A 17,128-nucleotide genomic window follows, 5' to 3' on the forward strand; every position below is an offset into this window, starting at 1 on the left:
TCCCATCCCGTTCATGGTTTGTACATAGGCCTGGCAGGCGATACTCCTTGAGTGACTGGAGGCACAGTGCCCTCCAAGATCATTCTTGAGCAGGACAGTATTCCAGGGGAAGATTGGCAAACCCAGAGTTTACTGGTGCTTAGGAAGCTTTGCAAAACCTTCCCACGGGCGGTGCTCTGGCACCCTCCTGAGCTCCTGGAGCCCTCACTCACCTCAGGCACAGTTTGGACAGCAGGGGAGGGTTCCGTGAGACGTGGGGACAGGAGGAGGGAAGGCTTTGCAAACACTGCCACGAGGGCAGGGCTGTTTTCATTTATGGTGCCAAGAGGTAGTAAATCATCTTGATTTAATGGGAAGGGCAAAAATTCTCAGTGATAAGGAGAGAGTGTCTTCACTCACACAGCAAGGGAAGTGAAGGGGAAAGTGCAATCTGTATTCCATGGGAGGTGTTCAGTTTTTAACAAAATATTTTTGCGGAAGACGTGCCGAGGCAGTGGTGATTCAGAGCATTTCATCAGACTCACAGAGTATCCCCACATCTGCTCGGCCACATTTTCTCTCTTTTTTTCATTGTGAATGATTGCTCCTGACAGGGTTGCTCCTGTTTGGAGGTCTGCTCTCAGTGGAGTCCCGGAGTTTTCTCAGCAGGCCTCTGCAGCGAGTTCTGAGCCAAGGCGTGGCTCTGCTGCCAGCCCAAATCTGCCCTTCCCTTGCCCAGCCTGAGTGCAGGTGGGGCATGTGCTGGCCATGGCCGGAGATTTCCATGGCCAAAATCCTCCAGCATTTCCATCTGCTCATGGCTTTGGGTAGCACAAATCACACAACAGCCATCGCAGCTGACAAATGGCATTTCTTGCAGATTGCCACAGCCGCACTGTTGATCCACAAATCCACCAGAATCAATTTCAGTTGAAAAATGTCATTTATTACAAACTGCTACACCCATGCTGACAATACAGAACTAAACAGATCTCAATTTAGGGTAAAAAAAGGAATTTATTAGATTATTACAACCAGTCTATGTAAAAATATACAAATACCAAGTTCACTTAACCAAACTTGATTTATTGCTAGCCTCTACTATACACAACTCACTATACACAAAGATCAATTAGGCGTTTAACAACTTAATTTATTACATATTACTACAAATGTAGACCCCAAAGACAAATACAAAAATAAGCACTCCTTCACTAAATAGCCTTATACTAAGAATTTAATAGTTATGCAACTATACCTCCCATACATCTTTAAATAGAACTAAATACATACATATATGCACATATAAAAAAATACATCTATATCAATCTACAGATGTAAATATACATAGTATATTACAGACTATATACTATATACATATATATATATAAAAAAATGATACATAAACCCCAGCTATCCATACATAAACAAATATTACAGTACCAATCTAAACATCAATCCAACTGCATCCATACAAATATACAGCTATACATCAGGAGACATGTGTAAATATCATTACATAGAAATAGGTCAATATACAAAAAAAAAAATGAAAATAGGCATATCGACCAACACAAATACCAATACACTAATTTTAAAAGACATATACTGAAAACTAGATCAATAAATATAAACACCTAGAAAGCTGTACACATATGGAAAAAGAACTAAACACAGATATTACAACATACATAAAAAACTAGATACATATTTACACAAATATGCAACAGCAAATGCATATATATCTATATGTACATATATACAGAATACATTCATAAATATAACAACATATGTATAGAAATAGACCTATGCAAATCGCAAGCTACATATGAAAATATCAATGTAATTATTAGTTAGTCCATGCAAGTCCGCGTATCTTTACATCGCACACGAAGCAGAAGGATCCCAGCTGCCCCATCTTCAAAGCCTCTCTCCCTCGGTCTCCTCCTCCCGTGCAGAGCAGCTCTCCTGGACAGGGACAGCAGATGGGACATCTGGCAAGCAAAGGGAACACTGAGTGAGTACGGGGACGTTTCCCTTGGCAGCAGCTGCACTTCCATCAGGGAAGAGGAAATCTCAGAGCCTCCCCAGGAGGGTTAGAAAGAAAAAGCAGGCGAGCGGGCCAGGCTGTGGTGAGCGCAGCCGCGGCGGGACCGTCCCGCAGCCCCGGCAGCCCGGCACAGGCGGCACAGCTGCCAGGCCCTGCCGGCACAGCTGCCTTGGCCAAGGACAGCCCCTGTGCCGGCCGGGGCAGCTGCGCTGAGCGGCCCCAGCACGGGCAGGGCCCGCTCCTGCCCCGCCGGGCAGTGCCCACGGCCACAGCCCACGCCGCCCTCAGCCCCACCCTGCCTGCCCGGGCCTGTGGCCTCACCCGAGCTCTCTCTAGGGTGGCAGCAGCAGGTCCCTGTTCCCTGCTCCTGCTGCTGGCCTTCAGCTTCTCTCTGCTGGCTCCTGTCCGTCTCTGGCTGTCCTCGAGGTCTTCCATGAAGCTGGGACAAAAGTGGAGGCTCTGGAATTGGTTCCGAGGCCTGGCAGAGCTGCAGTCCTGGAGCCCTCTGTGCTCCCTGCTGGCCCCATCCATCCCCTCAGCCCTGCCATGCTCTCACTGAACCCCCAGCCCCCTTCAGTTCCTTCAGGCCCTCACAGTCCTCTAATCCCCTCAGTCCCTTTCTGACCCATCCCATCCCATCCCATCCCATCCCCCTTAGACCTGCCAGCCCCTCAGCCTGTGCCACTTCCCTGTCACCTCAGTGCCACCATCAGCCTCGGCTGCCCCACAGCCCTCAGCCCCAGCAGCAGCTCAGGCTCCCCGTCCCTTCAGCGCCACCACCCCCTCAGCCCCCTCAGCCCCCTCTGGCTCACCGTCCTTCAGCAGCTCCTCAGGGGACAGTGCCTTGGGCCAGCGGCAGCTCCCACCGCTCCAGGGACAGCCGGGGCTGGAAGTGCTGCTCTGGCCAGCCCGGCCGCCAGCTCGGACTCAGCACAGGGAGAGGGGACACAGGGGGCACAGGGGGAAAAGCAAGAGGTGAGAAAGGCAGCCGAGGGGGCAAAGAGGTAAAAAAGCAGCCAAGGCCTACGCAAACAGCAAGCTATCCATCTAAATATTCATATTCCTCTTACTATATAACTATACGCATTTATAAGTGAAACTTCATCTATATTTCTTTTTGGACGCTACACAAAAAAAATTAAACTCTGAAAATCTATAAATACAAATTTATTATAAAATATATCACTTCTCTAACTGAATATATATCCTTATTTTACTCTACAGATCTATCAATATATGCTTATATAAAAAGAACACTCTAATTATAAATAGAACTATACCCTTTGATAAATAAAACCATAGGACTCTATAAACATATTTACAAACAGAGGAATTCTACCTGCCCGATGGTCACGGGCTCTCCTCTGTCTCCTCCTGCCACGCAGGGCAGCCCTCCTGGAGATGTTGGTCAGATGGCATCTGGGAAGCCAAGGGAACGCTCAGTCAATATTGGCCCTTGTGCACCTTTCCCCTGGACAGCAATTGCCCTTCTACCAGGGACTGTCAAGGATGACCTGAAAGGCAGACTCTCACTTGGCAATTTGAAGCCTGCCCTTAAAAGAACAGGGACCATTCCAAGTGTTCAAAAGCGTGTTTCAAAACACTGAAGGGTCTCAATAAAGTCTCAGCACTCGCAGCGCAAAGGGCACCCACGAGAGCTTGAAACACACACAGCCCCAGGAGCCACAAAGAAGCCCAGCCTTGTTCTTTCTCTGTGCTGACAGACAGACCTCAGTCCTCACTGAAATGCCTGAAGCTGAGGGCTGCTGGGAGCTGAGTCATGAACCAGCTCCATTACCAGGGCCATCTACCAACTGCCCCCTGCAGCGAGCAGCAGCTGCTCCAACTCGACCATCGGCTCTGGCAGGAAGGGCTGCGAGGGACAGAGCTCCCTACGAGGCCTGCAGGCTGCACCAGCTTGGCTAAGGAATGGATCCAAAGCGCTCCCTCTCTCCTCTTAGGTCTCCCTAATCAGAGCTCATTCCAGCTTTCCATTCTGATACTGGACTGACTGTGATGTTTCACTTGGCTGGCCTCTGATGTTCTGCTCCTTGTTTTTCTGGTGGGTCAGCACCAATACCAGCAGACTGGTACTACACTGAGCCAGTGATCTGGACTTCTAGCCTGACTTTTTGCTCTTTTTCTCCCCTGTTCCTTCAAGAGTCGCTCAGCCTGGCCTCCCCTGTCAGCCTGCAGCAAATTTATCCACCGACTTCCCAACAAAGCTGGGACACCCAACTTGGTGACACAACTCCCCCAAGGTCAGCTTTATTCCCTGCTCTCTTGCCACGGCACAGGACTCAGTGCCAGAGCCTCTGGAGAAGTGTGGAGGGCAAGGCTCAGGCAGCTTGTGCCAGTGCAGGATTTGAACTCATGGCAGCAGGAAGCACCAAGCCTGCTCAGAGCAGCCATCTCACACCTCTCTAAACCAGTGAGGGCTCTGTCCTTACCAGGCTCCTCGGGCTCCTGGGAACCGTTCCTGCAGCTCTCGGTGCCAGATGCAGCTTCCTCTGCTGCAGCTCTGTCCACAGGCTCCCCTCCTGAGGAATCGGGGGCAACACTGACATTGTCCTGAGCAGAAAAACAGAAAGAAAGGAACCCAAAGATCACTCACTATTTTCCTGGAAACACATCAGGGATACGCTAACTCTCCTTCTCCACTCCCAAAGGACATGGAGCACGGAGGAGGGAACACTGCCCATACGGTTCACATGAGGAGCCTTTTAAACTCAGGATTCAAGTGGCCAAGGTGAAACTGAAGCTCTTACAAATTGACCTTTGAGACAAAACATGAGCACAGCAAACCAGAAGACACAAAGTGAGGGGACGTGCCCTCACGCTCTGACCCTGGCTCAGGCCAGAGCTGGGAGAAATCAGCCAGCAGAAAGCCAGGGGCTCTCCCTGCTGCCAGCAAGGACAGAGCTCGCTGCCAGCCCTGCCCACGGCTGGGTGCTGCAAACCCCCACACAAAGCACACACTTCTGCCTGGGAGTCTCACCACCCCCAGCCAAGCGCTCACACAACCCAGCACGAGGTGGTGCTTTTTGGAGCCCTCTGCTGCTGCCCCATGGGTATGATCCAGGCAAACATTTATGCACCCAGGGCATTCCCAGGATCACATTTGTGATCAGGGGCAAAAATCTGGACATTGGGACAGCAGGAAAAAATAACAACCCAAAAGGCAGGAAAAGCCAGACAACCAAGTAGTGTTTCTATTCCAACGAGGAAGTAAATATCCACAATGAAACACCTGCAAATTACCTTTAAACACAAGGATATCCTCACTATGACCAGTTTCAGAATATTCATCTCTTCGGCAACACCCCAGCCATGAGAACCCCTAAAGATGGTTCCAAGCCTGCAATGTTTCCTTCTACTATGGAATAAAATGCTTCTGAAAACTGCTATGTCTCACTTTACAAAAATGATGCCACTTGAGAAGAAGATATTGGTAAATCCAAAAAACATCCCTCTCCCCACCTTGAGTTTGCCATGCTTCATAATCATAAATGTACTGCAGGCAATGGGTCAGCACATGAATAGAAAGAGAGACATTCTTTGGCCAACATGTATAATATTCTGCAAAAGGACAGAGAGCTGCAGCTCCAGCCCAGCCACGGCTCTGGGAGCACATACACGCACGGCAGGGCTCACACAGCAGCAGCTACAGCTGCAGTCCTGCCCTTGCCTGGCCTTGGCCTTCCCACCCAAAAGAGGCACAGCCTACACCCGCTGCTGGAACAGAGGCACCTCTGGCATGCCCCTCCCTACACGGGACACTTGGCCTTCAGTGGCAATTCTCCAAACACTCTTCTCTTCTTTCCCAGCAAGAAAAACCTTTTTTTCATTTCTTCTTCATTCCCTTCCTCAAAAATCTTTCTTTCGCAAGAAGAATTAAATAACTAAATCATGATGAAATAAGTTCAATTAAAGAAGCCTTTGCTTCTCCGCCATGTAACCACGTTCGAAAGCTCTCAGTCCAGCCCCTTTTATCCCCATCCAATGCAATTACCTGAGCAGAGGGAGATCTTTCAGACAGGGACATCCTGATCTCCCGAATCATCTTCTCCACAGCAAGGCCTAGATCTGCTGGCGACCATCCCTCCTGCCCAGGTGCGCTCTGTGCTGAGCTGCAGGCCGTCGATGCTGCACAAGCTGCACTGCCAGCTGGAGCGCTGGGCCCTGAAGTGCCCGGGGTGGCTGCAAGAATCCAAACGCGTTGGTCAGGCTCCACAATGTGGCTGGGGGACACAGAGCTCGAGTGCTGCCTTGGATCAAACATCACGGGAAGCAGCCAGGAAAACCAGGCAGAGAATCTTTTGGCCTCCTAGGTGCCCCTTCCCGGTAGGCTTGACAACTTCTGGCCGACAATGAGAAAGCCTTATGGAAAACTACTTCAAAGGGTCACTTTTCCTAACCTTTTGCAAAAGCCAGGCTACAAGTCTTTTCCTACCTCGTGGGTCGTAGGCTGGCGGCTGCTGCTCCCTGGGGAGCTGCCGGAAGCTGCAGGGCTGGATGCCGAGTACGCCGCGCTCGGCCGGAGGCAGCTGCTCCCCGTAGAGCTCCTGCAAGTGGCTGCGGGGCCCCTCCCGGCCGAGCGGCAGCGGCCGCTCCCCGTGGAGCCCGAGGAGATGGCAGGGCGGGATGCCGAGCACCTCCCGCTCGGCGGGCGGCGGCCGCTCCCCGTAGAGCTCCTGGAAGCGGCTCGGCCCCTCCCGCCGGGCCGGCCCCGGCCGCTCCCTGTGCAGCAGGTGGAAGCTGCAGGGCGGGCGCCGGGCGAGCAGCGGCCGCTCCCCGGGGGGCTGCTGCAGGCGGCCGGGCCGGGGGCTGCGCAGCTCCCGCCCGTCCGGCAGCGTCCGCTCCCTGTGCAGCAGCAGGAAGCCGCTGGGCGGGCGCCCGGCCGGCAGCGGCGGCCGCTCCCTGGGCAGCGGCCTGAAGCGAGCGCGCCCGTGCCGCCCGTCCGGCAGCGGCCGCGCCCCGGGCAGCTGCTGGGAGCCGCAGGGCGGGCGCCGGCGGCCCTCCCGCCCCGCCGCCGGCCGCTGCCTGTTGGCCGCGCTGCGGCGCTTGATGCGCAGCAGGAGGTTGGGGCGGTCGCGGCGAAAGCAGGGGTTGCTGTAGTGAAGCCAGGCCCCGGCATCGCCCGGCGCAGCCGAACCGAGCCAGCCCGGCACCTTGTGGAAGCCGTAGCGGTAGAGCTGCCGCACGAAGCTGCGGAACTGCGTGGCCCGGAAGGTGTGCGGCAGCGGGGCCCGCCCATCGCCACCGCCCCTCTGGGCGTCGCCCGAGCTGAGCAGCTCTCGCTCCAAGAGGGAGCGGTCGATGAGCAGCCCCGTGGCCCGGCTGTCCCAGCGCACGGAGCGGACGCGGGGACTGTTGGCCAGGCGCCAGAGCTTGGCGGGGAAGGTGCTGGCGCGGAGCCCGGCGGGCAGCGGCAGCTCCGCCATGGCGTCGATCGCCGACTGTGGCCGCAACGCCCGCAGCGCAACGGCCGCGGCTGCGCCGGCGGCGCGCGGCCTGAGGGGGGCGCTGCGCTCGGGCCCGCGCGCGCCCAGCGCGGCCCCGGCGCGGGCCGGACTTGGCGGGGACGAGCGCGGCAGAGCCGGGGCTGCGGGCACAGCGCGGGCGGGGCGGCTCCGGGGCCGGCCGGGCTCGGCTCCGCAAACCCTCTCTTTCTCCGGCTGCAGTCATCCTGCTGCCTTTGCTTTGCAATGCAACCCCAAAGCACCAAGGCAAGGAAGATAACACGTCCGCTTTCCAGCCCCTCTTGATTCCCGGTGTTATTCCTGCGCAGGTCCAAGACTTCTCATTTCCCTTCCTTCAACTCCATCAGATTCCCCTCAGGCCAATTCTTTAGCCTGCCGAAGTCCCTCTGGATGGCAGGAGCATTTGGGCTGTCAGCTGCTCCTGCCACTTTTGTGTTCTCTGCAGACTTGCTGAGGGTAAACTGCTCCTCCAGGCGGGCCATGAATGAAGACATTAAAGAGCATCTGCCCCAGCATCAGCCCCTGGGACTTGCCTCCAGCCCTACTTTGTGCCACTGATGACAGCCCTCATCCATTTTCCAGCCTTCCTCGCTGGGCATTTTGGCAGTTTGTGTTTAAGGCTGCTGTAGGAGGCTGTCTCAAAGGCTTGGGTGAAGCTGGGGTAGACATCATCCATTGCTCCACCCATATCCATCAGTCTGGCTGTCCTGTCACGGGCATTGGGTAGGATAACCATTACTCCCAATCAACTTCTCCATTTGTCTGGAATGGTTTCCAGGATTAGTTACTCCATCCCCTGTCAGTGGATGGAGGCAAAGCTGGCTGACCTGTATTTTCCTGTCCTCCTTACTCCCTTGGAAGAAATCAGTCTATTAGAGCAATTCTGGCTGTTTCTAGCTAGGCAATTCCAGCACAAATAACCAGTTAGAAAAATCAAGCTATGAATAGAGTCTGTTAAATTCTTTTTTCTGCTACCTTTCTAGGCCACAAAAAGATCTAGTTTTCTTTCCAGTATTAAAAAGCTGATTAAAAAAACCCACAAGACAAAAGTCTTCTTCATAGAATATAATTATACCTATTTTTCCAAAGACACGTAACTTAGATTTTCTTCCAGGATTAGACTGAGATGAGAGGACTTGAGAGCTTCCCAAATTTTGATATTTTTGTTGTCTCCAGCTGTTTGGAAAACTGTTCGAACACATTGAAGACGTAGTGCTTTTGAAAATGCCATTCTGAATTTTGTATGCTTGTCTTCCATATAAAAGTACCTAGAAGAATTTTAGGAAACCTGTAGCAAGATCCCTTCCTTTCAAAATGAGGAAATGCCAGAGTTTATTTGATCTTTGAATTTTTATCTTGAGTTTCTGATTCCCATATTTTTATATGCATGTGTATCTTTTTTTACTATCGTGGTGACATAGTCCATTTTCCTGCAGATCCCAAAATCATCAGTGCTCAGAACAGCCGGTGGACAACTAATCAATATTCTTTTTCACCTCTTTTATTTCATATTAAACTCAGACACCATTGATCTCTTGGGAATCCAGGACAATGCAGGGAAGATTCAGCTCTCAAGCCCTGTGAATTCTCTCTTCTCTCCTTTTCCATTCCCCTTGTCCTTCATCTCTTGCCTGACCTCAGGGCCCTTTCCCCTCCTGTCAGGCCCTCTGTTTGCTGCACTGCAGTGAAGCTCTCAGCTGTGGGTTCCCCAGCGTGGCAGCTCCAGGCTGGGAGCAGCAGAAGCCAACTGTGGCTGAGAGCTCAGACACGCCCTGGGCCAGCTCGGCTTTCAGCTGCCAGGGCAGCATGGAGGGAAAGCGGGCACGAGAGAGCTGAGGACGCTGGCAGAGCAGCCCTTGGGCAGTGCAGGGTGAGAGTGGCTTAAACTGCAGCTGAGCCGCACTGCGGGGGCACAGGAGGCTGCTCTGCCACGGCCGGGGCTGTGCCATCCATCCAGGCAGGAAGGCAGTGCCAGTGGGCTCTGATGGGGGAGAGCAGGCTCCACCCATACCAAAACTTGGTCAGTCCTGCTAAAACCTCCCTTTGTCCTTCTGTCTGAACATTGAGAGTGGTTTGCAAAACAGAATGGAGGTGACACGAGACAATCAGTTGTAACCTGTAAACAAATTTCCACGGGTTTTTTGTTTGTGTGGGGGTTTTTGGTATGCTGTGGTGTTTGAGTTGGGTTTGGAGTTTTTTGCATGTGTGTGAGGCTCATATGTGTCCTAAAGTTCTTGTGCATTCATGAGGCTGTGGAGTGGCCTCCACGGGGATCTCCTTGGCCATGCACAAGCCCAGAGAGCAGCACTGGCACCTCAGCCTGAGCACAAAGGAGCACAGGATGATCTGCAGGGTGCTCTGTAACTGGTATGGCACTTTGAGCTGTTGTCCAGTGTGTAAGAACGATATCCCCTCTTCTTCAGATTCTCCTGAAAATGCCCACTGTGGTTGTTTTGTGTGATGCAGCTCTCTTAAGCCCCTATCACACTGTATCTGCAGGAGCATTCACACAGATGTTTGCTAAAACAATTCTGCTCCAGCTGAAAAGCACCGGGTACCCTGAGCAATAGCAGTAGGTAAATGGACATAGAGAGACTTCAGGAGCAGAAGCAGCATTAAATGCATGATGATTATGGAGATGTGAAAATACAGAAATCCCCCAGTGGTTGCACAGCCCACACATCTCCGCTGGGTTCTGCAGAAAGGGCAGCAAATAATGCCCAGGTGTGGAGACCATGAACTGGTGCTGCACTTCTTTATCATTTGGCAGAGCTGTGGGAGGTAGGGATTAAGGGTGATTTTGGAACAGGAAGAAGAAAGGGACAGACAAATCCCAGGTGGAGACAGAGTGGCACTGCTCTGCTGACCCAAGCAGAGCAGGGAACAAGTTGGAAATGAGTGGGAAAAAAGTGTTTTGTAAAAGCAAACCATGCTATATAGGCATCAGTGTTCTTGCCACAGCACACAGAGCTTAGAGCATAAATATACCTCCCATTGAAATATTCCTGCAAAGTGTTAGAACAATTCCTTTACGTGTGGTTAATTTCTCAAACATACCCATGAACAAATAAAAAACCTGCACACTACATGTATCATTAACAGGACACTCTGTAGATTCTCACATTAGCACTTGCATAGTCATCTATGATACTTGCAAACATGTAAAGATTTTTGTTCTCCGTTTGCTTCTCTAAAACTCACCAAATGTAATGAAATTCTCTTTTGAAACTGCAGGGCCTGCTGTGTGGCCACACAAGCCATTCTTTGCATGCTGACAATCATCTTTTCCCTGTCTGTAAGTCACTGATACATTAATTGCTTATCTGAACTTGAAGGGGTTCATGAGTCACTCTGAAGATAAAATAAATACTAAGGAGCCAATTTGAATGGAATTCCTGTCCTCTGCCTCCTAATGCTGAAGGTCTGTATTTATTACCTGTCAGAATAAAGTCTTGATGCCTAATGAATGGGAAAATACAAAATATGCTGACTAGATCACCATGTTCCAAGGGATCATTGCATTTCAGTCTTATTTGACCAAACCAGTGATCCAAGCGAGAAAGGACTGGTCAATTACGACAGAGAAAGCAGGTGAAAGACATGTCTAGGTCTGCTGCAGCTGGGGTCACCAATGAAGTGTGTGGGTTGTGAAGTTGGGAAGGGATTCCAGATCAGATGATTTTAACTAACTTGCATTACTAAATGCATGATCTTCAAACAAACACGTTGGCAACGAATATCACAACATAAGAAATGTTGGTCTTCCTTGCACTGAGCAAAGGAAGGGGAGAAGGAAGGCTTGGAGTTTCCAGGAGTATCCAAATAAATCTACTTTATTCTGGATCAATATGGCATTTTCATGAAGCAAAAACATTAAGTGGAGGGCTCTTCACCCATTCCATTTTTTACTAAAATTCAGTGAAAGGTACTATTTTGGAGTGTAAAATCTTTCGTGTTGAAAACACGAGTGTGGCGAGAGGTTTTGAAGGCTGGGCCAACGACAAATCACTGTTGAAAATCCAAGTCTAAAACTTTTCAAATGAAATGACCCAGGATGAAGTAGGAAACACAAGTCCTTCCCTTGAACCTTTTCTTGCCTCTTCTAGCTCATTCCTGAAAGTGGCAGGCAAAGAGGATCCCACAGAAATCAGAGGAGCATCAGGGTCTATCCCTGAAAGGCAACTGTAGATGTGAAAGAACTTGGGAATTAGAGGGACATCACTGAGCCACTTGTGGGTCCAAGTGTTAGTGAAGAACCCTTTTGTAAAGAAATGCCAGCTTCTCTCCAGGAAGTTGAGCAGCAGGATATTATGGCTCTTGTAGCTGGCAGGAATAAAGCAGATAAAGCAGGAAATTTTTTGGAACGAACCCTGGTATTCACTGGTCACAGCAGGATGAAGAACCCATTTGATCAGACTCTGGCTCTTAGTAAGAAAGGGAGAAACCTCTCTTTATTATCTCAGGTCCAGCTGTTCACAGTCAGAGGTCGTATCAGCTGCTCAGCAGAAGGCACAGGTTTAACTCCAGCTCATCACGCCTGGAGGCAGCCCTGGAAGTGCTCCTGCACCTCAGCTGGTGGCAGAGCACAGGGACACCCGCACGCCCTCCTTAGACCCCAGTGTGCCATAAACTAAAGGCATCTCCCCGAGCCAACCACCCAATGCAGCCCTTAGCACAGAGCATGTCACGGCCAGTGACGTCTGCGTGAAAGAATACACAGAAAAGTACAATTGGAAAACATATTGGGGGCTCAATGAAAACCAGAAAAAATTCAGCCTTTGGTACTTACCTTCATAAATGAGCATACATACCAGGTCTTTCCCCTAAATCGTGGTTAAGCAGTCTGCACTTTTTATAGCAGTGTCCTGAAATTCTTCCCTTCACTCATTCCCAGCTGGGAGAACTCTCACACAACCTGTTTTTTCTTCTAAGTGGTGGGAATTAAAAGGGCAAGGAGACCTGCTCCTTTTGGATGCCTTTATTAAGTGATCAGCTCTAGGGGGGGCAGAGGGGTCACATACACTGCCACTGCTCCCTTTGGCGACACAGAGGAGGAGAGAGAGAGACAGTTTTGCTTTGCAGCAGAACTGGGGCTTCCGTCCTCGCGGGCGTGCCTAGGAAGACAACTCTGGCTCGTTGTCTAGGGTCCTCATTCTGGTCCAGTTCTAGTAAAGTCACGGTGATACCTAAAAACTTGCTGGTAGAGTAGGAGAACTTTCTGTTGATATGGCTCATAGCTTGGCTTGTTGAATTTTTCTTTGTTTTTACGGCCCTTTGGTTTGAGTTCTTAGAATGTCTCTTCATTTGCATATTTCCCAGGGATGTTATCGGGCGCCATCTTAGGGAGCAGGGGAAGCACTGCCCAACTGGGGGCAACAAAGATATCAGTAAGGTAGGGGATTGAAAGTTTAACATCCAACAACTATTAACATTCTTAACTGTTTAACACTTCTAATTGTATCAACTTATGAACGTATTCTTAACAGTTACAGTTTCAACTTAACATTTAACACCTCTGATTATATCAACCTCCGAACTTGTTCATAACACTCACCATCTCCATCATTCTGTCCTCCAGGTGACCAGTTCAGGCTGACAGCTCACAGCACATCTGCTGAAACCCAGCTTCTCTTTTGGTAGCTTCATTCTTCTTATGACCATCCATTCCTTTCTCCTTGCAGGAGAGTTCTGAGTTTCCTCACATCAGCAATACTCTTCTTTTATCCAAGCAGGGCATCATGAAGGAAGCTCTCTATGCTCCATAGTCCTAACTAAATAAAGCCTTGCCAAGAAAACCTCAAAACATTACATTTCCTTTCTATGGCACAGCTCCTCTTAAAACTCAGGGCATGGCGGAAGCTCTCCCTAAAGGGGATGATCCATCCCCTTTTTCCCTCCTTGTGCTGGTGTTCAGTGGGCTCCCAGGATGATGGAAGAGAGAGAATCTTGTTTTCATGTTTCAGAACGCTGATTTATTCTTTTATGATACATCTTCTATAAAAAATATATATTAAAAGTATACTAAAGTAATAGAAGCAAGGATTTCATCAGAAGCCTTGCAAGTGTTATAAATCATCAAGTCTGCAGCCAAATTTTTAAAAATATTTTTAAAATTTATTAGATCTACAACCAAAAAATAAAATATTATTAAACCACCACAGCCAGGACAGTTTCAACCCCAGACTTTGATGCTGGGTGAACTTAGGTCAAGCCAAGGTAGTGTCAGCGTCTCCCCAGAGTGTCACACCAACTGCTCCAGGTAGCCAGCTTATATACAGTTTATTCTACCTGGAGCAGAAATGACCTAAGATTTCTGTACATTCCTACATATGTATAATGGGAACTAAACAGATGCAGTCCTGTAGAAAAGTCAGTCCACAGGCTTGGATGGCTGTCTGGGCTCCTTGAAATAGTCTTCCTTTCAGCTGTAGCCAAGATGTTGCCTGTTTTTCGATGTAATCTCTCCCAGGTGTTGTTCGGTGAATGTTCTGTACATTGTTTGGAAATGGTCGCTGATAACCCAGGAAAGACTCATTCACTCATTAATGGTCATGATTTTATCTGGCTGAGTCTTGGAAACCTTTTGGAAATGAAAAGCCCTGCTTCTGGCCATGGGAGTCAGATGCATGGTTGGATCTTTATAATTTTTATACAATCTCCAAAGCATGTATTATCTACAACATATACTACAATCCCTCCCCATTTATTTTACCCATTTCATTCATGCTTGTACATTATTTATTTTTTATTTCTACCCACCACCATTGAGGGTTCCTCACAAGTGGAGTACCCCTTACACTATTCGGTATTCATATTGTGGGATGACTGATATACTATACTACTTCTTTCTTGTTTGGATTGTCTTTCAAACCTTGCAAATGCTTCTGCAGCATCGCTGGCATACCTTCTCTCCCTGAGCTCCCTCCGAGTCTATGGGGGACTATTGCAATCTGCATTCCCCTGACTACTGAGTAGATCAGTCTGATAAAACATGGAATCAGACAAGGTAGGAATAGGATCCTGGCTACTGAACAGAGAACAAGAGATATTACTTTGTTCCACCATGCTCCATCAAATAAATTGTCCCATCAGGAGGACTGCAAAATCGAATTCCATTTTTGGATGGGGACATGGGCCACCTTTTTAATTTCGGTCGCCAAACCTCTTATGGTTTCCCCATAATCATCAATCTCAATGCATCATTCCAATTCATTGAATTTCCCACACACCCCTCCCTCTTCGGCCAACAAATAGTCTAATGCTATTCGATTTTGGTACACAAAGGCTCTCACCTGAGTGTGCTGCCGACTTAGTAAGTCCAGGGCTTCTGAGGTGTGATTTGATACAAGTTCCATAACTGCTTGCAATCTGATCAGCCTGTTCAGTAGGTAGATTGGGGTCCTATATCCATAGCTTCCATCCTGTGCCCACATGGCCGGCCCATAATAATCGATTATTCTTGCCACTGGCCACTCCTCTTCCCCCCAGGCTTGCCCCCCACTTATCACTGGTATCATCATCTTCAGACTCCTCCTCTCCCTTTTCAAGGTCTCATACAACGGAGCCCCTAACAGATTGCTTTTCGTCCTCGGGAGAGTGAAGAAAACTGGCCTGATCATACCCAGAGTGCAAGACCCTTTCCACCTCGGGGGTAATTCGCTGTATCCCTTCTTTCCACAGATCCAATAAATCCCATCCAGTGCTTTCCATTTAATGTCTATCTTCCCTGGGTCTCCCCAGAATTCTCTTACACTTTCCAAGGATTGGAAAGGGTAGGCTCCTAGACTTCGGACCCAGCATAATCCTGTTCTCTTGTCCCACTCATAATTTGTATCATTTTTCAGACTCCAATACCCCAAGGGAGGGGCAGGGAGCCATACCTTTCTTTTTGAATCAGAATTCACCACCAAAGTAGACACACAGGGAGTGTATCCTACCATTTCAGTGTATTCTCTCCCTGCCCGGCTGACACAAATTGAGCTAATCACTCTTTGGTCCAAAACCCACCCCTCAGGCCTCTGTATCAATTTTGAGACCCTCAGGCTATCCCATTTCAGAAGTTGCTCAGGAGTCAAACCTTCCCCTTTCCATGACCATTTCTCAGCAGATTTCAGCCCCCCACAAATCCAGCAGTTTGATAAACCCAATTCTGTTGCTATTTCTTGAATCAGATCAATGAATAAGTTCTTGTCCGGGGAAGGTAATTCCCCATCAGAATATTGTTTTTCCAAGGCCTCATACAGTTCACTCAGTGTTTTCAACCTTTCCTGTTCAATCCTCTGCTTCCTCAGTTCTGACTCCCTTTTTCTTATTTCTTGTATCATTTCTTTCATTTTCCCTCCAGGATCCTCATTATCTTTGTTGTTTGCAAAACAAATCACCCTATCATATTGCAGGCACGCCCTATCATCCTTTGCTCGTGCCAGATCCAATATGAGTGGGTTCTTTTTCCCGGTAACTTTGTTATCAAATTTCGTCTTCGTTGTTACCCAATACATTTTCCCATTCATCGTGCATACCCCCAACCTTGTGCTATCATAGCACAAAGGGTTCACCTGGTGATATGCAATAAAAATGGATTCTGTCTTTCCCCCGACCCACACAGTTTGGTTACACTGGTGACAAATGGGGATTGACATTTGTTCTGCATCACGTTTTTTCCTCTGGAACCCGTGATTGACTGCCCGTTCCTTAACCCTGCCTCGGGATTGATGCACCAAGTCCCGCTTTCCAATTCACACAATTTCACCCGAGTACCATTTTTCCAAGAGTACCTGCTAGTTCCGTTCGGGCATTCCTCCGGGGCTTGGGATGTTGAGGATCCCCCGTCCCCAGCGACTGGGACCACTGGAGTGCAATTTCCACACTCGACCACGGAGCTTCCGTTGTTCCTGGGGACCTCAGTGCTCAGTCTCTGCATCCCGCACATGACTAGGCTCAGACCAATTCGGATTCCCACTAGGCGTACTCCTCTGCCTTTGCCTCCGCCCCCTGGGGTGCCACCAGCGGCGAGGAAGACCATCTTTGCAGCAGCAGGAGTACTCTTCAGGGAAGATGCCCTCAGACCTAGCCGCATACCGCCTCTTAAAGGCGCCCTACCGAGACACCCTGACTGCATCGGAACTGCAAGGGACTTTGATGGATTTCCGGCACTCCACATCTAGAATTTCTGCTTGGGACCTAAGCTTCCCACGCACCCCGTTTTGAAAAATACGAAACCACTCCTGAGAATCGAATTCAATGATACGCAGACATGTGGCTAAGGTCAGGATACGGTCAGTCAATTCGAGTTCTTCCTCCAAACACAGAGTGCACAGTCCTTTCGGCCTCTGCCCCCTTCTGCAATGGATCACAAGAACCCCTTGACAATATTCCCACTTAAAGTGCAGGAATGGATAGCACACATGATCTGACAGTATACAACTGATCCACTCATTGTTTGTCATTTATGAGGACGTTGGAGCCAGATTTTCAAGTCGCCGTGGGAAGAAGTGACCCTCCAGTCAGGTGCTTCCTCCTGCTGCCTGGATTTCTTCACCCTAGACGCGTGTGTCCAGCCCTTTCTCTGCTGTCCGAATGGCCGTGTCTGTTGTCAGGAGCACAAGAAAAGGACCTT

At 49.5% G+C, this 17,128-nt stretch overlaps 1 long non-coding RNA gene across 1 annotated transcript; it reads right to left on the minus strand.

Annotated features, from left to right (window-relative positions):
- Window positions 1–903: 903 nt before the first annotated feature.
- Window positions 904–3,540, minus strand: LOC132341739 (uncharacterized). The gene is made up of 3 exons (XR_009490296.1): window positions 2,842–3,540; window positions 2,351–2,468; window positions 904–1,973 (listed from the first exon to the last, which is right to left on the minus strand). It is a non-coding gene; the product is annotated as an uncharacterized LOC132341739 (long non-coding RNA).
- Window positions 3,541–17,128: the final 13,588 nt, after the last annotated feature.

Source organism: Haemorhous mexicanus, chromosome Z, assembly GCF_027477595.1.
Source record: "Haemorhous mexicanus isolate bHaeMex1 chromosome Z, bHaeMex1.pri, whole genome shotgun sequence".
In the NCBI taxonomy this organism is placed as follows: domain Eukaryota; kingdom Metazoa; phylum Chordata; class Aves; order Passeriformes; family Fringillidae; genus Haemorhous; species Haemorhous mexicanus.